Source organism: Typopeltis vanoorti, chromosome 22 (assembly GCF_054136105.1).
Source record: "Typopeltis vanoorti isolate ZY-2024b chromosome 22, IOZ_Tvanoo_1.0, whole genome shotgun sequence".
Classification (NCBI taxonomy): Eukaryota; Metazoa; Arthropoda; class Arachnida; order Uropygi; family Thelyphonidae; genus Typopeltis; species Typopeltis vanoorti.
In genome coordinates this window covers 37,767,885-37,793,424 of record NC_143570.1, presented here as the reverse complement: position 1 = coordinate 37,793,424, position 25,540 = coordinate 37,767,885, and the positions used below count along the sequence as shown (strand labels likewise).

General features: G+C 38.7%; 1 pseudogene; it reads right to left on the bottom strand.

The window, feature by feature from the left end:
- Positions 1 to 215: 215 nt before the first annotated feature.
- LOC150094328 (dnaJ homolog subfamily B member 4 pseudogene) lies at positions 216 to 1,474 on the bottom strand (annotated as a pseudogene).
- Between the last annotated feature and the right edge of the window lie 24,066 nt (positions 1,475 to 25,540).

Sequence of the window (25,540 nt, the reverse complement as noted above, 5' to 3'; positions counted from 1 at the left end):
TAATAAAAAAAAGCATTGCACAAATATTACGAATTTATATATTATAAATTTTAAAATTTTAACTTTTTTGAAAAAAAAGTTACAAATTTTATATAACTAGAATTCTAAATTTAAAACTGTAATACATGATAAAAGATTATTTAATAAAGAGAACTATTTTGATTTTAAAATAGGAAATTTATTTATAAAAATATATAGCATTCATTATTTACAAAACGTTCTGCACCATATTTACATTATTATTAAAATATTATATGATATTATATTATATCTGCTATTCACAGAGTGAATTTCGAAAATCTTCTAGAAATAACGTATAACAATAAATAAATAGACGATAAGAGAAAGCACATTAAGCCCACCAGATCTTCGATAGGTGGTTGTACTCAGAGAAGTCCTCTGTAAGGCAAGCAACAATTACGCATTTGCTATGCTATCCTAAGGCAAACAGCCACTTAGAGTTTCTCTTACTGGGTCTGTAAGCGAAACTGGAAATATTATGTCGAATGTAACAAAGAGATCTCCTCTTTTCGTGGGTTCTTTAGGGTAAGGCAATCCCTGGCCTTGTGTTCGATGCACAGTATTACAATTCACAATATTTTTTAATCTCAGCATCCTCTTCTCTCCTGTTAATGTAGGAATCTTTACTTGTGTACCACACAGGGCCTCTCGACGTTATTTTAACTGTACACTTAATATCGACACCTTCCCTTTTGAAAATGGGATTATCCCTGATCACAAATACAATGTTGGCTGGAATGGTATTTGGTCGTTGATCTCCTTCCCTTTCGAAAGTGATTTTTGTTCCTCTTTCCAACCAGGCTTGATAACAATATCAAGAATATTGTCTTCTTTTCTTATACTTTGTCCATCCAGATTCAATACCTGTTTGTTAATTTTCATTTTCTTATTGCCACCAGTAAGAATTTCTTCTAAAGAGACATACAAATCGTGTTCAATTGGCATTCCTTTTTTTTACTTGAAATGTTCGGAATGCCATCAAAAATTTTAGAATAACGAGTGTTCGATTGTCCACAAGACTGGGATCGAAAAGGATCACTTTCACTGTCCATTCCTTCTTTCATGAAAAATATATTTGATGACCGACTGTTCGGATCACTTCCTCCTGTTTGGAAGAAAATTTTAAATGAGTTATCTGTTCCGAAGAAATTTGCAAATGTGGTCTTCGGATCTCCATGGAAAGTATTCTTAAATTGTGTTCCTCCATTTCCTTTGCTTCCTGGCACGCTGCCTTTTAGACCTTCTTCCCTATAATTATCGTATATTTCTCTTTTCTTCTTGTCACTGAGCACTTCGTATGCCTCTGCGATTTCTTTAAATTTCTCCTGGCTACTTTTGACTTGTTTTTATCTGGATGGAACTTCACAGCCAACTTCCTATAAGCCTTTTTAATTTCTTCTTCTGTGGCAACTCTGGTTAATCCCAGCACCTTGTAATAATCTTTTCCGGGCATGTCTGAACTGAGGTATTCAGACCGAATGAAAAACTAATGACTGCTTTTTTAAAAAAAATAATAATAATAATGTGAATGTTTATCGTTCGTTAAAATGTTTATCGTTCGTTAAAAGCGCCACTGAACATGGCAAGAAATCAAATTTTTTCTTTGTCTTGTTTTAAACCAGTTAGTCTGCATACTAACGAATGCTGTTAACTGTTAACTGATGTGGCTTTGATGGATATCAGTCCCGTGGACTCTGATCCCTTCATCGCTATGAATGATTCCCGGTTTAAAGGAAGAAAGTTTTGAGCACTTGGCTCGCCCTATTTAGGGATGTGTTGAAAGATTTCAATCTGCGATCAGGGCAGCCTTTGGGCGTTTATGTTTCCATCTGTCTTTTTCATCGTAATCTGATGACTAATGAATGAGTAAAGTACTTGGTTGCTATCTGGAGGAGAAACGTAGATATGTCTGACAGGTTTCCGTCTTGATGGAGGATGGTGTTCCTTACAAACCACGGGGCATCGAAGATCATTCGGAGGCATTTAGTTTGGATTATTTGTAATGTTTTAATGTTGCTAGAAGAGGCGTGGCTCCACGCTGGTGAACCATAAGTCAGTATGGGTCTGATGATTGCTTTGTATATTCTTAATTTGTTTTCTGGGCTGACTTTGCTTCTACGGTTGAGTAGAGGGTAGAGTTGAGCAATTACTGAGTTTGCTTTGTTGCAGGCATGAGAGTTAAAGTTGAGGCGGTTATCTGGTTGAATACCTAAATATATGGTGCTGGATTTCCATGGAATAGTTGTGTTGAAAAGTTTGACTTCTCCATAGTTACTTTTGTCGGCATTCACAGCTATTCTCCATTTCCTGAGATATCTTTCCAGGTTTGCTGCTGCTGCGGTCTGCAAGTGGATGTACGGCTGTGTAGCTAAGTACGGCCTGAGTGATCTACTCCAAATTGCCGTGTCATCCGCATAGTAAGCTGTGGTGGTTGATGTCATGTTAGGGGCGTCAGCAACGAAGATGTTAAAAAGCAGCGGAGAGAGCAACGAGCCTTGAGGAACACCTGCAGTGATTCTTTTCAAAGAGGATTTGAGTCCTCTCAACTTGACCTGAAATTTCTGGTTTTTTAGAAAGGAGTCGATAAGTTTGATAAGGTAGAGCGGAACTTTGGCCATAAATAATTTATAGATGAGGCCTCTGTGCCAAACCTTGTCAAAGGCTTTTGCTACATCCAGAAAAACAGCACCTGTATGTTGTCGCCAATTGAATCCAGTAGTGATAATTTCGACCAGTCTGTGAACTTGATGTGTAGTACTGTGTCTGGTTCTAAACCCAAATTGTTCCTTCGGTACTGTGTTGTTATTGTTCACCACATCCTGAAGTCGATTGAGGACGATTTTTTCCGCAATCTTTCCCAAGCATGAAAGGAGACTGATGGGTCTGTAACTTTGCGGCAAATGAAGCGCTTTTCCTGGCTTATGAATGAGGACTATATCTGCTTGTTTCCATCAGGTTGGAAAATAGTTTAGTCTGAGCATTGCATTTATGATTGCTACCAAGTGCATGACGGCTTTGTGCGGAAGAGCCTTGATTGTTTTGTTGTTAATTTCATCTGGGACAGGGGCTTTTTTGTTGTTGAGCTTCCTAATGATGAGTAGACCTCTTTAGGTGAGCTGGGACAGATATTTTCGCAGTTGTTAGGATGATGGAGCGCAGTACGGACTTGACGGTGAATTTTTTCTATGAAGACCAAATCCGCATGCGCATAATTAGGACTGCACTGAAGTTGAACAGCTTCAGCGAGAGCTTCTGCCTTTTCATCGTCCGTATAAACTATACCACTTTCTCCGTGAATGGAGTAGATGTTGGAACGGTCCGTACGGATAGCCTTTGCCAACTTCCACAAGGATTTATCTTCAGTTTTCAGGGAAGAAAGTTTTCTTTCCCATTGTAAATTTCTGTGATCTTTTAGTGCATAGCGAAGTAAGATTGATGCTCTTGGCGATCTTAAGGAGATAGTGTCTTATGAAAGCGACGTCCGATTTTATTTTTGTTTTTGATTAGAGCAGGGATTTCTTCTGGAAGTAGGTTTACTTGAGCTGGAGTGGAGATAGAAGAGGCTGCAGTTAAGATAGTTTGAATTTTTCTTTCCAGGTTGTTGACTGCTGCATCAATTTCTTCACAAGTGGAGATATTTGGCACTGAATTCATGATAGTGTTGATTGTAGCCTTGAATTTTGTAAAATTAGTAAATGACTGACTGGGAATAAGTTCCGGATCCTCTCCCAGTTTTAGAAGTACTGGGTTGTGGTCCGAACTGAGGTCTTTAACTACTTGCAGCTGGAATTGATGAGATGTGTTTTTGAATATGGCTATATCTAATACATCTAGCCTGCCATGTGTTCCATAGTGCGTTGGTTCAATCGGGCCTGCGATGATAATATTTCTTAGCTTAGCAAAATTTGAAAGGATTTTTCCGTTGTAATTGGTACACCTGCTATTCCATAAGGGATGTTTTGAGTTTAGATCACCTGCTACTATTGTTGCTTCCGTAGTGTCAAGCAACTGAGAAAGATCAGAGGATAGCCGTGTTCTACCTGGAGGGTTATAAACAGAATATATTTTTAAGTTGCCTGCATTAATGGTGTAAATTTCTATGCCAGTTTTTTCCAGATTAGTTGTAGGAATCTTTTTTATCTCATTATAACGGATGTTTTTCTTGATAAAGATTGCAGTAACTCCACCTCTGGCATTAGGTCCGTCGTTTCTAATTAACAAGTAATTTCTTAGCTTGGGATTATCACATGGCCGCAGATGGGTCTCATTAACTAACATGATATCAATTTTGTAGTGGGTAGCAAATTCTTGGAGTTCTAGAATGTTGTTGCTGAGTCCATTAGTATTCCAGAATGCAACTTGTATAGAATTTATTGCGATGGCCGAATTATCCATTAATCAACAAGAATATGACTTGGGTATTTTTGAGAAATCTGTTTGTGTCAGCCTGGTTTGGATTTGATTTGCTAAAAGCTGATAGTATTTCTCCCAAAGTGGCAGCAAGCATTGCAGCAGAGTTTTGGCTGCTTGGTGTGGTTTCTGCCGGTTTGTTGCATGAGGAAATTACAGAGGCATATGATTTATCAGGTGTAATATTCCGCACTTTAATTTCCTTTTTAAGGTGTGACTCGCTTCTGAGTGGGCGGGGTTACTGCCTCCCTAGTCCTTGTCAGGTTAGATGGGTGGAGTGAACAGCCCTTGTAATTAGCTGGATGTGGGCCGCCACAATTGGCACACTTAGCAGGAGTGGTTCTTGGTTTGGCACATGTGTGCGAGGGATGATTATTTCCACACTTCACACATTTGTATTCCGCCCTACAGAGTTTCTGCACATACCTATACTTTTGGCAGCAATGGCATTGACCAGCTGAAGCCTTTCTTCTGAGAGGTTCGGTCTTGATGACTAAGCTGCAAACTATTTTAAGGTCGTAAATTTCTCTATGGTCTTTACTGATCTCGACCAAGACCAGAGGCATGGGGCGTTTGTCTGCTCGGTACATGCACGACATCTTAATCGGTTCAAGGCCTTGTGACCTGAGATCAGTAGCTATAACGAATGCGAATTATGCGTTGCGTATATATATATATATATATACAGGGTGTTCGGGATAAATTTGACAGTTTCGTAAGGAAAAAGAAAATCTTCTTTGTATCTATTAAATTTAATGAATTGACAAAAAAACATTACAGGCAGAGTTAATTACAATACTATCAACAAGATTTACTCAAAATAACCACCATTAGCATCGATCACAGCTTCAATTCTGCTTCGGAACCTCGAACAAGCTGATGCTACAGTCTCCCTGGGAAGGGCCGCAAAAACTGTTTTAATTTTATCCATTAACTGGGCTTTTGTATTACTGGAAGTGCGATTGGTGTCTTTTTCAACTGCGCCCCATACAAAATAATCCATGGGGTTAAGGTCTGGGGAGTTTGGAGGCCAAACATTTGGACTGGTGAAGTCGTAGAAATTTTCAGACAACCATTTTTGACTTTTCCCAGAGGTGTGGCAAGGGGCCGAATCCTGCTGCCATACATACGGCCTACCATTGGCTACCCTTGTTATCCAGGGCTTGACTACAGTTAGCAACTCCACGAACAAAGCCCGAATTCCAATGCCAGGGTTCTTCAACACCTGTTCCTGCAGATTTGCGAGGAATTCTGCTGTACGAACGCAATCAGATCGTCTGCTAGGGATCTTTCTTCTTGTTACATCCTCGTAGTCACCATTGCAAGTCTCTAGTTCATGCCTGATTGTTTTTACTGTATTCAGGGAGCATTGGGCAGCAGTCGTAATATCGTTATTTTGATGGCGGGCACGAATCATCATGATACAAGTTATTCTCTTCCATGATTCAGGTGGGTTCCAGCTATCCATCCTTTCTGACATCTTGTATATGAATGAAGAAGGATCCAAACTTTTAAATGAAGAGAAGTGTGTGTTAATACATGTAACTTACGGAAAAATATAATTAATTATAAATATGTCAAATTTATCCCGAACACCCTGTATATATATATATATATATTAAGATGGAAGTTGGAAGTTCGTCATGATCCGTATTTAGTACGGCAATTTGTATATTAAATGCCCTGCCCGTGTCCGTACGGTACTTCGGTAAAATAAACGAAATGTTCGTATTTTTTATTGTATAAAATGTAACAAAAAATAAATAAATAAAACAATACAAAAACGATTTTTGTTGCATAGAAATGGGGAATCACCTGATCCAATTCTTGCACGTATGTTTCTACTCCCTCTTCGCACAGTGTTTCAGTTGTGTTATGTCAGGGGGTGTTCAACCCGTCGATCGCGGAGCGATTTTTGGTCGATCTCTTGTGTATTCCTCCTTACTTACAAATTTAATTAAAACTGAAAACATAATATTTTATTTATCATTATTTTGTATTATTTTTAATTCGCTTTAAGTGTATTGCTATTATTTATTTATTTTTCGTTAAAATTATCAAATCAGTAATTTTCTTATAAGTCCGGGTAAATGAATTAATTTGGATCAGTGGAAGTCAAACAGCGAGCCGAGTGAATACGATTATAAGCAAAGTGTAAAAACTCGATTGTAGCTTAAATATTAAATATTCCAAAGACTTTGCTAGTAGACCAACTCAGTCTACAGGGCACTTGCAGGCAGGCTTCAGACCCTGCAGGATTATACACTGTTAGTAGTCCATCTAGGTCTATAGGACACTTTGCACAGGCCCCTGGCCCTGCAGGATTATTTATACTGCTATTAACCAATTTCTGCTGGCAGGAAATCGCCAATTTCACATGGAAAACATCAAAGAACAGATCCAGATTCTTAATAAGGAGCAGTCCCTAGAGGTACTCAAACTATTAGCAAGTTAGAATCTGACTGGACAGGATTTATAAAACAATATATACACTCTAATGATCAGGATGGAGAGGAGGAGGAGAATGAGATCTCACAAGATGAACTCATTGCTGCTCTGTCACCAAAATCCCCCTGTCAAAACATCTCTCAAGAGGAGCACTCTAACAAAAGAAGAAGAACTATAGAAGACCAGATGGATGAAGACATACCAACATTAGATGTCCCGAGGAACACCGAAAAGGTGCCACCAATAATACTAAGGAACAATGACAAATGGACCACTGTCACATCAGCCCTCAGGGAACATAAAGTCTCATATTCCTGGGTTAAAAATCAAGATGAAGGAGTCGAAATCCAGCCAACCTCAGTCACTGACTACAGACAGCTGACAAGATTAATGGACAACAAAAGTCTCCCATATCACACGTTTGCTTTACCCAGTGAGAAGAATCTCAAGGTAGTGCTTCGCGGAGTGACCGAGGGTGTCACCTGTGAAGAAATCGCTGCTGATCTTATGAGTCGGAGCCTAACAGTGAAAGTGAGCAGGATGCTCAGGGCAGATAAATGGCCAATGCCACTGGTACTCGTAGAAATTGATAAGACTCAGAAAGAGATTTATGAACTGACGACGATATGTGGCCTCAGAATTTCTACTGAACCACTAAGCAAGAAATCGACAACTGGGCTGTGCCATAGGTGCCAAAGATTTGGCCATGCCCAAAAACGTTGCAAGGCAAATTACAGGTGTTTAAAATGTGGCGAGGGACACGAGACCGTCATGTGTACAAAACCAAGATCCACTCCAGCTAAATGTGCCGATTGTGGAGGACCACACCCCGCAAATTACAAAGGATGCATTACACACCCAAATAACCGAGGGTCAGGAAAAACTACCCTTCCAAAACATTTCAGCGATGCTCAAGACAGCCGTGCAAGTCACACCCCCAGTCCGAATTATCTCCAGCTCGACAACACAAGAAAGGAAACAAATGCCTAAAACATATGCAGAGGCAGCACCAACAAAGGCTACTCCATCTCATGATCATATAAGCTCAAATCTAACATCAGTACTAACTGCCTCACTAGCTACCATGTTACAAGAATTCAGTTTGATTAATCCTTCGCCGTTCTCCACAAAAAGATTCCTACAAGGTACCCACTCAATTCTGACAGCCTTCAATAATGAATAAAAGAAAATTCCATCCCAACTCTCTCATGATCACTGCATGGAATGGAATGCCCACGGACTCAATAACAAAATTCTGGAGCTGCAAGAGTTCTCTCACAGACACAATCCTGACATAATACTGGTAAATGAAACACATCTCAGGTCAGTTAATAATCCCAAATTACGGAACTATATTATGTACAAAACAGATAGACTCACCAGCAGCGGAGGAGGAACAGCTATATACATTAAAAACTCCCTAAGCCACAATATTCTGACCAATCCCCAAACCAAGAACCTAGAGATAACAGGCATTGAAGTTCATACCAACAATGCTGGCAATATCAAAATCTATGCTGTATATAATTCACCCAGCATTCTAGTGCTGGTATTTGACTTCGACTCCATTCTCGGCTTCACAGACTCCATCATCATGGCAGTTGACTTTAACGCCAAACATACAGACTGGCTTAGCTCCACAATCAACGACAAAGGTCGAACTCTAAACCATTACTCAACGCAACATTCTATTGTTGTAACTGGATCCACAGAGCATACCCATCACAGCTCAACTGGAAGTTCAGATGTACTTGACATAATCATCCTCAAAAACATCAGATACCAATATCAGCTGGAAACAATAAATGAACTATCGTCGGATCACAACCCTATTCTGCTTGAACTTGGTACACAAGAACAATTCTCTCTTCCCCACATTTTCATATCTTTGGACAAACTCTCCAGAATCCTACCTGATCACATTGGCCCCAGTCCCTGCTATTCACACTAAAGAGGAGATAGAATTAGCTGCAAACAATCTTACCAGTCAAATCAAAAATGCAATAAAGTCAATCACCCAAACTACAGTATTTCACCCAAGTGGTCGAATCCCCGAGGAAATCATGGATTTAATTAGACTAAAAAACAAAACCAGAAAGAGGTATCATAACACAAGAGCCCCTCAAGATAAAACAAATTTAAATAAATTAAACAGACAAGTCCGAGAAGCCCTCCAAAAACATCGAAACCAAGAATGGGAATCTAAGTTAACGAAATTAAACCCAGAAGACAACTCCATTTGGAAGTTTCTGAGAACCTTCCGCACTAAAAGACAACTTTTCCTCCAAGTTTGACCACGAAAGGAATAGCCCATACTGACAAGGAAAAGGCAGAGGCTCTGGCTGACAGCTTGGAAACTCAATGCAACCCCTCATATGAAAATTTGAACATCAATCTCATCTACAAGATTCACCACCGAGTTATGCAGGTCATAACACAACAAAAAGATGACCTAGAAACTCTCACACCCACTTCTCCAACAGAAGTTATAAACATTATAACCAACCTGAACAACAATAAAGCTCCAGGTTCAGATGGAATTACAAACAAAATAATTAAACTACTCCCCAGAAAAGCCATTGTACATCTAGTCAACATAATTATTGCCATCCTCAGACTCAAATATTTCCCCTTAACATGGAAAATAGCGCAGATGTCACACCAATCAAAAAGATTGGAAAAAACGCCCAACTCCAATGAAAGCTACAGACCTATCAGTCTTCTGTCTAACCTTGGAAACATCGCAGGAAAAGTAGTCCTTACTAGACTTCAATCACAAACGGACCAACTACAAATAATCCCAAATGAGCAATTTTGATTCAGAAAAAAGCACTCCACCGTCCAGCAGATCCACAGGCTGATCGCAAACCTTCATACAGCTGCAGTCTTTTTAGATGCTGCAAAGGCTTTTGATAAGGTGTGGCATCAGGGTCGTCTCTACAAGCTCATCACATTCAATATGCCTACTAATCTAGTTAATATAATTCATTCTTACCTCAGAGACAGATACATGCAAGTCAAAATAAATGAAACGGTATCAACCAGATGCAAGGTTCTGGCGAGATTGCCACACGGCTCACGTTTAGCCCCCTTGCTGTTTTCTATGTATATTGCTGATATCCCTCAAAACCCAAGCTCAGCAATTGCATTATATGCTGATGACACTGCATTATTAGCAAGATCTCTAAACCTAAAACTAGCTATCAAGAGACTCCAAAATAGTATTCACACATTAGAAAAATGGCTGATGGCTGGATAATTCAATTCAATCCACAGAAGAGCTCAGCCATACTGTTCAATAGAAAAAAGCCTCAAATCAAGGAAGATATACATTGAATAGGTGTTAAAATCCCACGGCAGAATACAATTAAATATCTCGGAGTAATTCTGGATAAAAAACTACACTTCACCAACCATATAGAACACATAAGTTCAAAGACATCCAAAGTAATAGCGCAGCTCTACCCCATGATCAACAGAAAAAGTAAATGCGATACTCAAAACAAACCACTCATATACAAGATGGTAATACGCCCAGTCATCACTTATGCATCTCCTGCATGGAGTCATACTTCAAAAACAAATATTCAAAAGCTGCAGAGAATACAGAACAAATGTCTGAGAATGAGTTTGGTTTATCAGAAACTCCCAAATTCACAGAGGAAGTAAAAATTCCCTACATCACATCTCTCCTTCACGACTTAACTGAAAAGTTCTTCATCAAGACAATTAATCATCTGAACCCACTGATCAAGCAAGCTTCAGACTATAATGAAGCAGATTTCTGCAAATACAAGAGACCCAAATCAATTTTATGCTCAGCTGAACACAGTTCATCTCACTGCCCTTTCAGGGCGAGCTTAAAGCTCAATAATTCTCAACCCAAAGAACTCTCCTTTTCAGATGGAGGGGAATATGAAAAGCATTTATGCTTCACCATTTATGATTCATGTACATTTATGATAACTAATGCCAGGAGTATTAGGAACAAGAAGGAAGAGTTTTTGGCCATGGTTGGCACTTCCAGGCCACAGGTTGTCGGTATTAGTGAAACATGGCTGACAGAAGATGATAAAGCTAGTGGGATTGAATGCGATGGGTATAGCGTGTTCAGGAGTGACAGGGTGAATAAAAAGGGGGGGAGGAGTGTTATTGATGATAGCTGATGAGCTTCAGCCAAGGAGTATAGAAGTTGAACTGCAGGATGGGGAAAAAAGCACATTTGAGGCTGTTTGGTGTGAGATACAATCTAGCCGAACAAAATATACAATTGGGTGCTGCTATAGACCGGGTGATGGAGTGGATGGTGGGAATAGTATGCATAAGCAAATAGAAGAAATGAATGGAAGGAGGGTAATTATTATGGGTGATTTCAATTATGGTAACATTGACTGGAAAGAGGAGAGGGCACATGGGAGGAAGGAATTGGATTTTATGCAGTTATTAAGGGACAACTATCTACGGCAACATGTATTGGAAAATAACAGGGGGCAGAGAGTGCTGGACCTAGTAATTGCAACTGAGAATGTAGCTGTAACGAACATGACCATGTTGCCACCAATTGGTGAGAGTGACCATAAGGTCATGACTTGGGAGGTGGCTAAAGGAGTCGAATTTACAATTAAGACAGGGTATATGTGGAATTACCGGGCTGGTAAGTATGACAAGCTTAGGTGTGTGCTTGGCTCAATGCCATGGCATGTAAAACTGCAAGGGCTGGATGTTGATGGTGCATGGGAGGTGGTTAAGAACTGTTTGCAGGAGGCAATGGTTGACTGTATACCAAGATTCCGAATAATAAATCAGGTAGGGGTTAAATGGATGAATAACACTATTAAGCTTGAGCTGCAAAAAAAGAAACAATTGTGGAGGGAATTTAAGGAGAAGGGTGACCATCAGGTGCATGAACAGTATAAAGCTCAGGCCAGGATGGTAACAAGGGTGGTAAGAAAAGCAAAAGCAGATTACGAAAGGAAATTGGCCATGCAGGCTAAAGAGAATCCCAAACAGTTTTTTCAATATATTGCAAGTAAAAGGAAAAATGCTCATGGTAGAATGATCTTAAAAAATGCTGAGGGTAGGGAGGTAACTGAATCAGTCGATGTTGTGGAATTACTGAGCGAGCACTTTGCAAGAGTATATCATCCAGGTGGTAGCTTTGCGGAAATGGAGGAACCAACAGCTTATACTGGAATTGTGATGAATGAGGTAGAGGTAACTAGTCTATTACAGAACCTCAATGTCAATACATCTGTGGGTTTGGATGGTATACCAGCTCGTGTCGTACGTGAAGCGGCCAAAGAATTGTCAGTGCCCTTGACCATTATGTTTAATTTGAGCCTCAGGACTGGGTCAGTCCCAAGGGGGTGGAAAGAGGGGAAAATAGTTCCACTGCACAAAGGTGGTTCCAAGGCTGCTGTTGAAAATTACCGGCCAATCAGCATAACAGGAATCATTATCAAGGTCTTAGAGAAAATAGTCAAGAGGAAAATACAAGATTGGATAGAAGAAAATGGGATACTGTATCGGGGACAGCATGGTTTTGTGAAGGGTAGGTCATACCTCAGTAACTTGCTCACGTATTATAACACAGTGACGGCTGAACTGGATAAGGGTAATGGGTTTACAGTGATTCTGCTGGACCTTGCTAAGGCCTTTGACAGGATATCACATTGAATTCTAATCAGTAAATTGCAGCATATGGGAATGGACATAGGGTTGGTGAGATGGATAGGAGGGTGGTTGACGGAGAGATATCAGAGAGTGGTTTACTCAGGAGTAGAGTCCACAAGACGGCCTGTGACTAGTGGTGTACCACAAGGATCTGTTCTTGGACCACTGCTGTTTAATTTGTTCATAAATGATATAGGAAAGGATCTGAGAGGAACAGTTCATTTGTTTGCGGATGATGCGAAGTTGGGTAGGGCGAATGCAGATGACGTCAAAATTTTGCAGGATGATTTGGATAGATTGGAGGTCTGGGTTAGGGAGAATGGATGTCAATTTAATGTGGCAAAATGTAAGGTTATGCATTTTGGGGTGAAAAGATGGGAGGCAGTTTACTGCACTGGTGGAACCGTGCTCCAGGAAATTGATGAGGCACGAGATTTAGGAGTGTTGGTGGATAAGGAATTGAAATTTAGGGGACACATTGCAAAAGTGGCCAAATCAGCTCATCAAATCACTTGGTTGCTGAAGAATACGTTGACAAGCAGAGACAAGCAGGTTATTGTTCCTCTGTATCGAGCCTTGATAAGACCTCATCTCGACTACTGTGCTCAGATTTGGTCACCTAGGTTTCTTCTTGATGGGGAGGAGGTGGAGAGGATCCAGAGGCGAGTGACCAAGATGATAGCAGGTCTGTGGAATGAACCGTATGAGAACAGGTTGAGGATTTGTGGGTTGCAAAAATTGGTTGATAGGCAGAGAAGGGGAGATATGATTGAGACATTCAAATTACTGAAGGGTTTCTATAAAATTAATTCAGAAGATATTTTTGAGAACAGGGCTGGTTGTGGGAGGACTAGAGGACATCCATGGAAACTGGGCAAAAGTGTGGTTAGTAAAGGTGTTAGAGCTGGGTTCTTTACTTTTAGAGTAGTGAATGAGTGGAATGCGCTCCCTGAGTCTGTGGTGGATGCTGTGACAGTGAATGAGTTTAAGGCGAGGTATGATAGATACTGTATGAATGTCGAATAGTTGTGATGAAAATGATTTGGGGCCTCCCTCGATGAGTCTAATGACTCCCTGGAGTTGCCCGTGTTAATAATAATAATAATAATATTTCACCCATCACATTTTTCACCCATCGTTCTTCCAATAGCGCCTTCATAGCGCAATTGGAAGAACGACAGTAAATTGCGCCCTTCGATTGGAATAGACCTATTATTCCATTCGTCGCGACGGGAGGAATCTTTATCTGGACGATTTTCAATCGAAGGTGAGATAGCCGATCTCATACGGAGGTAGCAGGGTTTACTCATCCCGCAGACAAACAAATCGGCCCTTAAGAACACATGCAATTTACAGACATAACATACTAGTTGTGGCGATGGTGGAGGAGGTGGGCAGTAGATGGCGTTGATGGAGATGATTCGTAGTAGAGGCTCAGTGTAGTGGTTGAGGCAGTTGTAGGTGTCCTCCCACGATGAGTCTTAGGACTCCTTGGAGGTGTCAGGAATAATAATAATAATCAGTATCGTTCTGCGTTCTACTAAATGTGTTTATTTTGTATTTTGGTCTTGAGTCAGTGATTATTTGGATTCTGAAAGAAATAGTAAAAGAGAGGTCATTGCGCCAATCGGAGTGAACCCTTGTGTAAATAAATAAATATATAGGTACACTCGGAAATAAATTAAAAATAATTGTTGAACAGAGATCATTTCTATATACAGGATTAAATTAATAAAAATCCTATATTTAAATAATGGCGCAGCGGTAGGATTAATATTATGATGATATCTTCTATATAAACATCTCTAAATATAAAAAGCTCTTCCTATAACAATATGACTTGCGCAAAACGCACTATGTTTTCTCCAACCAAGGTCTCTTTCTCACTTTGACTAGCGGCGTGTGTGAGCGTGTTACAACGTGTCGGTTCAGTACTTGCGTTGGCGATGTGCTTTGTTCAGTGCCTGCATTGATGTTATGTTCTGTTCGGTGCCTGCGTTGATGTTGTGTTCTGTTCAGTGCCTGCGGTAGAAGACAGTTTTGTTTGACAGTACTGAATATCGCTTAAAAATTTGGGACAATGTAAGGGATTATTGCAAAAACAAGAAACGTAGATGCAGGGAATCATCAATTTCAAGACAACTGGACGGAGGGTTATTATTTTATTCTGAATAAAGATTTGCCTGTATGTTTGCTGTGCAACGAATCCGTGTCCGTCAACAAAGAATACAAGTTAGAGAGACACTTTACTTTGAGACATGCGGATCACCCAAAAATTGATGGACAACTACGAAAAGATGAAATACAGAAGTTGAAGAAGAACTTGGATAGCCAGCAGCAAATGTTCAACAAGCAAAGAACGCAGCACCACAGCATTGTCAAAGCCAGCTTTATGGTAAGCGAAAAAATCGCTAAGCATTCTAAATCATTTGGTGAAGGAGAATTTATCAAAGAATGTCTGCTGGATGTTGCAAGTATAATATGTCCTGAAAAGAAAAAAGACTTCGAGAATATTCGTTTGTCGAGACGTACTGTTGTCCGACGGATAGAAATTATGGCTGATGATATCAAAAAAAGTTTAAAAGAGAAGATTGCTAGATTGAAAGCATTTTCAATTGCTTTGGCTGCCTCCAATACAGCACAACTAGCAATATTTATTCAAGGAGTTGATGCGGATTTCAACATCACAGAAGAATTATGGGCGCTTCGGCTGTTAAAAGGAACAACTACCGGTGAAGATATATTTGAAATAGTCAACAGTCTTCGAGAGATTTAGGCTTGAATGGAGTTCACTATCTAGCATATGCACTGATGGAGCCCCTACAATGGTTGGTGCATAGAAGGGATTTATTGGAATAGTTCATGAAAGAGCAATAGAACTGCAGAAACATCCGAAAAATTTAACAAATTTTCTCTGCATTATCCGCCAACAAAATCTCTGTGCGAAATCGATTAAATTCACAAATGTTATGGAAGTTGTAGTAGCCAGTATTAACTTTATTAAGTCACGTGCACTTAATCACCGCCAATTTAAGGAGTATTTGGCAGACCTATTTTCGGATTATGAAGATGTGTCTTATTATTGTGAAGTGAGGTGGTTGAGTAAAGGTAAAATGTTTAAACGATTTCATGATCTGAGACAAGACATTGCAGATTTTATGGACATAAAAGGAAACACAATTACCCAAGTAAAAGATGATGAGTGTGTGATTTATCATTCCTTGTAGATGTCACCGGATACCTAAACGAACTGAATCTTAAATTGCAAAAACAAGGACAATTGGTTCATAAACTGCATGGACATGTCAAAGCTTTTTTGTAATAAATTAAGAATTCTTGGAAAGTCAGATAAGAGCTAAATATTGTTATCATTTTCCTACTCTAGCAACTATAAAAATATCCCTTATAATTGTTATGAAGATGAACTGAAGGCACTAATAGAGCAATTTGATACAAGGTTTGCCGACTTCAAAAACAAAGACTCCACATTCGCTATATTTGCACGTCCGATGGATGCTGATGTAAATAATGTGCCAGAAAACTTACAGATGGAACTTATTGAGCTTCAGGCGGATTTAGTGCTAAAATCACAATTTAACAACATTGCTTTGACGGATTTTTATAAATTTTATTTGGTGGAAGAAAAATACACAAATTTACGCGCCTTTTCAAGAAAAATCATGTCTTTTTGGCAGCACATATATGTGTGAACAGTTTTTTTCGAGGATGAAATACAATAAATCAAAAATTCGGACAAGAATAACGGACGAAAACCTCCAAAATGCTATGCGATTATTCTTAAGTAATATTAACGTCAATTTGAAGAACTTTATTCTCGTAGTTGAAGTACAAGGCCAATCTTCACATTAAATTGTTATGTCGTTCATTATATTATAAAATTTATGTAGAGCTTTATACCAAAGCATTATATTATAAATAAATGAAATATGAATTAGCAACTTGTTTTAATTCATTTAATATTAATTTATTTTATTTAATAATTTGGTCCGGCCTTTGACTCGGAAACAGAGTGATAATTTGGTCCCCGAACTAGGAAAATTTGCCCGTGCCTGTGTTAGAGTGTAAAAAACAAAGGCAATGTTTTTGTCGCCGAAGCTGTACATGACGGCATTAGAAATATTGCTATTGAAACTTGTATGTATGAGAAAGGCTTGCAGGCTCTAAGTGTAAACATCTCCAAAGTCAGTCAGAAAGAGTTCAAACAATTTAAAATCAAAAGAAAGCGGAGGAGAACAAAAGGAGTGTCGTTTGAACTTAGGATGAAAGACTCATACCGATTCTTTGGGGGTTGCCTCCTCAAGGTCTCAGAAGAGGCTTAATAAAAAGGGACTGAAGCAAGCAGAAAGAGATCCCGGTTCCAGAATTGCTGTGAGAGAGGAGGCCGCCCGCCGTCAGAGAGACATAGAGGCTGCCCGGATCCACGTTGCTTGAGAAAGGAGTTTCCCGTTTCTAGAAAGGAGCTTCTCGGTTCGCTACGTCGCTAGAGAGAGACTACTTCTAGGTCGCAGGCAAGGTTTCAAATTGCCGAAAGGAGTTCCAATTGCCAGAGAAAAGTTTCCAGGCCAGGTTAATGTCAGACATTCACCAGTGTATTACATTTTCATTACAATTTGATGAATCAAACGACTTCACTATATTGCTCAGTTAATGGCATTTCAATATTATTCAAGTAAAGAAGAACTTTTGAAAATTATACCATTATTGGGAAGGACTAGGGGAGGAGACATTTTTTCGGCATTTGATGAATTTGTGAAACAACACAAACTTTCGCTTTTTAAACTTGTGCCTATTACTACTGATGGTGCTGCTGCAATGATAGGTAATAAATCAGGCTTCATTTCATTATGTAAAAACGATGACAAATATCCAGATTTTTTAACGTACCACTGTATTATTCACCAACAAGTACTGTGTAGTAAACGATTAAACACAAAAGATGTTTTGGATATTACATTTAAATTGTAAATTCTGTTCAAGGAAAAGCCTTGCAACGGCGGTTATTTAAATTACAGGCAGATGATGATTGGGAACTTCTGTTGTACAATAATGTTCGCTGGCTCAGCAGAAGTCAATTTTTAGAAAGATTTCTTGTATTAATTAACGATATAAAAATGTTTCTTGATGAAAAAGGAGAAAACACAATTGAGTGATAAAAGATGGTTGTTACACTTATCATTTGTAGTAGATTTCTGTACGAAATTAAGCAATTTAAATTTAGAGTTACAAGGTAGAGATAAAAATTTAATTGACATGTTAAGTTCAATAAAAACTTTCCAACAATACTTACTTTTATTAAAGAAAAATATAAATGACCGCGAATTTAGACATCTCCCATATTTATTAAAAATTTTTGAACAAAATCAAGAAATGCTTAGCTATGATTTAAAAGAATTTATTCGCGAAATAGAATTAGTTGAGGAAGAAATAAATTCAAGATTTAAAGATTTTAATAAAACTGAAATGGTTGTATCTTTTATCAATAATCCATTTCAAGAAGACTTGAACATCGCAGAAATTTCGAATAAAATTAGTGGGCTGTTTGATATAAACCAAGCTGAAGTAGAACTTGAGATAATAAACATTCAGAATAGTTTACATTTAAAATCAATAAACAACGAAGTCATTTGGAAGTATGCACATGAAAAATTCCCAATATTAACAGATATTGCGCGGAACATTCTGTCGTGTTTCGGATCGACATACTTCTCAGAATCCGCTTTTTCAAATATGACCGTCATAAAAAAATCAATTAAGAAACCAAATTACAAATGATCATTTGGATGATTGTCTGCAGAGTGCCTCTAGCTTTCATAGAGTGCAGACGTGTTTTCTAGTGCTCCCTATTATTAGTAATCCGCGCGACCCTTGCCCCGACCCCCAAGCTGCAGGCCGCAGAGGAAGACCGAAGATCAACCGTAGCTTCGCAGGCAAATGCGAAGGTTAGAAGGAACTGTAAGTACCTCTTGGTTTCAACCATTTCGTGATATGAATAGCATAATGAATAGAAATAACAATTTTGAACCTAAAGCAGATAGTGAACAAGAAAATCGGTCTAAAGGTTTTAACTCGCAGAACCTATTAAAATCGCTAAACTTACCACCCGAAATAGACTGGTCTAAAACTGTTATTCTTAAATGTGACGCAAAATGCGGTCCTTACACCGAGGAGGACATAATTAAAAGCCTTACGGAAAACAAAGTTAAAGGAAGTGATGTGTGGCATTTAGGTCATCTAAAATACAATTATGTTTTTCTATTGTTGTTCAAACAACTGACCGTTAAAGAACGATTTGCCAGCATGGGGAACATCCAAGTGAGGAATGGCACCTGTGAAATTAGAAAATATAAATGCATGTAGAAAATTAGAAATTTTAATACACTGGATGCCACCCCACATACCAAATCACCTGATTGCTCTCCACTTTGAAAGATTCGGAGAAATAGAATTTCTGGAAAAAATATCAACAATTAAGAATGACGACTGGTCTCATGTCCTAAGCAACAAAAAAATTAGTCATAGAACTCAACGAAGGTGCAAAAATTGACGACATCCCATATACTATAAGAGTGAAAAAGGTTATGGGAATAGTCGTGGTCCCAGGAAGACCGCCACCTGCTTCCGCTGTAAAAAAAATCGGACATCTACGCAGACACTGCAATGAGCCGAAATGTGAAAAGTGCAACCGCATAGGTCATACAGCAGATCAATGCAAGGGTAGCACGTACGCTTCCATATGAGGCTAAACGAAGAGTCCCCAGACATAAAAGGCGGAGAAGAGGATGTGCAAGACACAGATGGGCATAACAAAGGTAAAGAAGAAAATAGGGAGAATAACAAAGGAAGCAACAACTCATCAACTGACAGGGAAGAAAAAAAAAACTTCACGTTACAAAAAGACAACAAAACCACTGTTCCAGAAATGTCTATATCAGATGATAAGAGGGGAGAAGGCAGAGAAAGTGAAATTCCAAAAAGTCGCCCTGAGCCATTACCGAGGGAAGAGATTAGTGGAAAGAACTGTACAGGTGACAAGCAGGAAACCTCAAATGAGTCACAAATAACCTGTACTCCGAAATCCCAAGGGCAAACAAGTAGCAAGTCGCCAGCAACACAAAACGTAGCTCCTAAAACACAGCGAAGAACAAAAATTAAGGTCACGCCAAATACCACCAGAGCCAGAAGCAAAACATAAAACTACCCGAATAATTGTAACAGAACAAATCAGAACCAAAATGAAGTTAATGAGCCTAAATTGTAACGGGATAAATACCAAAGAATGCCAAAACCTGCTGATCAATGAAATTCACAAAAAATTGCCAGACATCGTAATGCTGCAGGAAACAAGAATTCACGCGCCAGAGCCAATAATACGACTAGAAAAAAAGACTAGCCCATCACTACATCCTAATCAATGAACCTGCCAGCAGTAGTTCTAGCGGTGGAGTAGCTATCCTTATCAAAAAGGCACCACACATGCAACTGCTGTCCCACGAAGTCTATGTCAGGCACAGAACCCTAGAAGTTGACATACATCTCGACAATCAAATAATAACCTTAATGAATGTGTATGGTCCAACAAAACGTGAAGAAAAAACAACATTTTGGCAGATAATCAAAGAAAATCTGCAACAGAAGAACATAGCAGTAATTGCAGGTGACATGAACTTCGTGGAACAGCCCTTCATTGATCAGGAGAAAGGGTCACAAGCGCCACAGAAAGGACACATCAAGACCTTTGTAGATTGTGGGCTAACAGATGCCTTCAGATTCTTGCATCCAAGAAAAAAGGAGTTCACACATTTCGCTCCTGGGAACGCCTCAAGAATCGACAGGGTTTACGTGTCCCAATACAGAGGCTTCACTGCGAGCAGTGTTGAACATATCCCTGTAACTTTCAGCGATCACTACATAGTAATAGCAGAATTTCAACCCCCTCACAAGGAAAAAAGAACAAAATTCGTGAACAGAAATTTCCCACTGTATAAATTTAATCAGAACTTAACGAAAGATGAAGAATTCAACAAAGAAGTACAAAATATAATATCAGACGTAGAAAAAATAGTCAATCCAATAATAGCCTGGGAAACTTTCAAAAGAAAAATTAAAAACGCAGCCATAAAAATTAGCACTAAAAGAAAACACCAGCAAAACCAAGAAAGAGAGACAGATCTAAAGAAACTATCCAGCCTGTACTACATGGATCGGACCAAACCAGAAGTTAAACAAGAAATAAATCTAATTAGAGAAAAAATCAAAGCGCAACAACTTCAGGAAATAGAAGGAGCATGGCTCCGCTCCCGGTTAAGAACCATAGAAAATGATGAGGGCAAAATATCCACAGCTTGGATTTTCGAAAAAAGGAATTATGAAAGAAAGAGAATAGAATGTTTACACTACGATGGGAAAATCATTCAAGAAGATGCGGAACTACTGCATGCTATTCACGATACTTCGCAACACTGTTTTCGGAAAAACAAAGCGAGGAACGGGACAGAAACAAATTCCTCCCTTTCATACCTAAGATAACCCAGAAAGAGGCGGAAGAAATTGACATCCCGATAACAGCAGCAGAATTCAGGCAAACAGTAAGGCATTTACTAGACAAGAAATCCCCAGGAGAAGACGGTCTTACAAACGAATTTTACAAGCACTACTTCCAAAAATTCGAGCATTTATTTATGAGAATGACGCAAGAAATATACCAAACACAAATAAAACCAGACAGATTCAGCACAGGGTACATCACACTTATCCCGAAAACTTCAGACACAGAAAAATTAAAAGACATAAAGCAATGGAGAGGGATAACACTTTTAAACACCGAATTTTGTTTATTCTATTGGATAGGATTTTTAAAAACAAAAATCCTATCCAATAGAATACAGAAGTACCTACAGAAATTAATATCTCCCGCACAGACTTGTGCAATTAAAGGCAGAAATATAGCAGACACAATTACTCGTTTAAGATCAGTATACGAGTACTATAGTCTGACTGACAAACCCTGTGTCCTACTAGGCTTGGATATAGAAATGGCGTTTGACACCATAAGCCACGTATATATATTCAAAGTTGTAGAGGAAATGGGATTTGGCCCAAAATTTAGGAACTGGCTGCAAACTTTCTAAGAGAATGCAGAAAGTCAAGTAATCGTGAACAGGCAGCTATCCGCATCTTTTAAAATGAAATGCTCAGTGAGACAAGGAGACCCCCCTCTCTATGGCCCTCTTCGTCCTTGCACTAGAACCAGTCATCAGAGTGATCAACTCCAACAAAGAAATCAAGGGAACAAACATTCACGGGGAGAGCCAAGCAAAAATATTGGCATATGCTGACGACATCACATTAACCCTAGAGACGGAAACATCCATTGAAGAGTCAATGAAATTACTAGACGCCTTTGCAAGAGCTTCTGCCCTGAAAGTAAACCTGAATAAATCTCATTGCATGCTAATAGGAAAATGGGAAAAGAACCCTGAGATTCCTCAAGGCATAAGAACTCAGAAATACTTACCGGTTCTGGGAGTTAAAATAGGCGGCCCAGAAACGTATGAAAAACAGTGGAAAGAACTCCACGCAGCTGTTGCGTGGAAAATAAATACTATGCGCCCAAGACAACTATCTGTAAGAGGAAAAGCGCGAATATGCATTATATATTTATCCTCTCGCATCTGGTACGAAGTGAACAACATCCCGTACCATGGGCAATGGGCAGACAAGATCCACAGGCTGTGCGCCACCTACATCTGGGGCTCTCGGTACGAACCGATGAGGAGAACAACGCTCTTTCACGAATTAGAAGCAGGAGGTCTAGGTCTAATTAATATCCACTTAAAAGCAGTTATCAACAGAGCGAAGACTGCAGAAACAGCAAACACCAAGTCATACCACGGATATGCAATAGCATTCCTACAGAAATGCCTTTCACACAGAATAATCAGCACAATGCCAGAGATTCATGGAAGAGTTCCCAGAATGTTTACAGAGATGGCGGAGGGATACGTATTTGTAACAGAGCGCATTAACACTGAAACCTTAATAAGTCAAAAAACAAAAGCAACATACTACAAACTAAGCAGAACAACCATTCCCATGCCACAACATAGAGAATTAAGAAGAGGACAAATCACACTCAGTCCGGTATTAAACAATATCTTCAAGCTCCCAATACATCCAAAGTATAAAACGTTCTTCTTTAAAGTACACCATGCCTGCCTACCAACCAAGATGTGGATAGTGGCTAAAGGTATACCTCTTGAAGGAAATGCAACATGTCAGTTTTGCCAGGAACCGGAAACACTATACCACCTAATGTTATATTGCAAGGAAGCAGAAGTAACTTGGAAAGCCGTTAAAAGATGGCTTCCAGAAATCAAAGTAATCAATGAAGAAATGTTATTCTGGCTAAAAGGAAAACATATAAACAGGGTGAAACAATTGTTCTAATCCTAACGATGTACGCAATTTGGGCTCACAGGTGCGACCAAGCGTATGGAAGGGAAGACAGTCCCGGAACAATATCGAAATTACATCACTACATCCAGGAGGAGATCACCAATTCGGTCCAGTCCAGAAGAATGACTACAGAAGAATGGACACACTTAACCTCCAACCTTACATCAGATGAACCCTCCAACCAACAACAGAACGACACCTTCATCACTCCTAGTGGAAATGGGGCAAATCAGAAGTATATTCGGAAGGATACTAACTCTCCACTTCCACCAGAGGAAACAGCACCTGAGTCACTTGGAACAGATCTCCTACCGCAGGAAAAAAAAGTGCTCCCTACTTCATTGCATGTGAATGTTATTTCGCTGTACAGATATATATATGATTTATCTTGTAGAATATATAGATTGTTAAATATATAATAAGTGTGATATATAATTATATATATGGTATGTAAATAGAATTAACTGTATATTTAAAAAAAAAAAAAAAAAAGCTGAATTATACCTTAATTGATGTAATAGAGAAAATAATGTGTATGTAACTAACAGATGAGATTCCCTGTTTATAAGTAAAGGAAGTTAAAGCATTTTAAGAGAACAGTAATGTAACAACTACATTATAACATGATGATATAATATAAAATGAAACTTCGATTGAAATAATGGTATAACAAATGTATATATTGTATATAAAATTCATTATGATGTAAATAATTGCAAAAGTTTATAATAAAGTTGTTAAAAAAAAAAAAGCGATTGGCCACTTCTTCGTATCAACTTGACTATGAAAATATTGTGAGGTCCAAAGAATGCCAAATTTCACATCAACTTTTTTTTTTTTTAATCAACCAGCATTTCCTCTAACTTGTGAGTTTGTAATCAATCTATTGTTTTTTCTAACTTTGGTTTTCCAAAATAGAGAAATAAATATTTTATTCCAATATATCAAAAAAAAAATCAGCTAACGCCTTTTTATTCCCGTATATGGGGAGTAGGCGAGGCCATTTACCCCTATCTAACTTTTTTGGAGACTGAGTGGGCAGTTCAATCTCCACTGGTACCAATCAGAGATAGATGGCCCAAGGCTATCACTAATTAAGCGGTACTCAGTGAAGAGAGACGGCTCAAATGTGCCGCCATCTCGTGGTCCCTAACCCTAACACAATATATTTAATGTCTGAAATAATGTGGGTTCTACGGTCGATTTTCTTGAGTTTACAGGACGAAAAACCCGAGTTTCCGGGAGGAAAAACCTGCTTGCCCGTGCCAGAGATCGACTAACTCGGGAGCCAGTCGAAAAAAGGCTTAGAAAAATTTCCTCTAGTCGCCGACTAGACTCGAAACCAAGTCTTCCTTCGTGCGGCCAAGCGCCGTGGTTGGCAAACGCCACATCTACATATATATATATATATATATATATATTTATTTATTTATTTATTTTGTATTAAAATATTTGTTGTATTAAAATAATTAAAAGTGATAAATAATTTTTTAAAATACACAAATAAAGTTTTTAGTTGTGTATTTTTTTAGTTTATTTGTGCGTAATCAGATATCAGGTTGGGGGAACGTGATCTATATAAGAGAGTAGATCGCCGAATAACTTTTTTTATAGAAAAGTAGCTCGCATAGTAAAAAAGTTGAACACCATTGTATTATGTCATGCATTTGGTGTGGTACACAGCTGTATTGTGAATATTCAGATAAAATACGTTACGTTGGCGATTGATCTAATTTTATAGGTATATTTAAAATAATCCCTGATGTCAAGAGTTACATCGAAAGAAAAACTTCATGAAAGAATGTGTCATTTTAATACAGAATTATAAAGTGAATTTAAATTTTTGAAGCTAGAACCAGAGAATGACACTGTATTTTGTTCTTTGAACAACAGTTAATTTTCTCTTGGATTTGGTTGTGGGCGTGACATTATTAAACACATAGACACTTCAAAACATCAAAAGGCTGTAAGAGCTAGGTAATATTAGTAAGACTCTCGATGCATTTTTCAAAAAAAAAAAAGAGCCGAAATCTGACGACTATGCTCGTGCAGCTAAAGAATCTACATTTTCTTTTCACACAGTTGTACATGACCAAAGTTTTAAATCATGTGACTGTCAGTCGAAACTAATTTCAAAACTTCACGATCCAAAATATTCCAGTGCCAGAACAAAAACAGAGGCCATAGCTAATAACGTAATTGTAGCTTTTGTAATGGATAAAGTACAAAATGAAATAAATACTGCCAATTTTGTTACTAGATCTGTCAGTGGCGCACCCAGAGGGGCGGGGGGCTCTCCCCCCCCCCCCCAAAGAAAGAGGAAAAAACACTAAAAAAATTTTCAAATCTTTTCCTAAAATTAAAATTATTATTTTTTGTATTTATGCTGTGCCGTGTCTTCTATTTCTATACTACTTATGAATTAGCGATCATTGTAGATGCTCAGCCATAGGTCGTATGCGATGCGTTGTGTGTATTCTCAAATCGTCTACTCAACTCGGCCCCCCGCCCA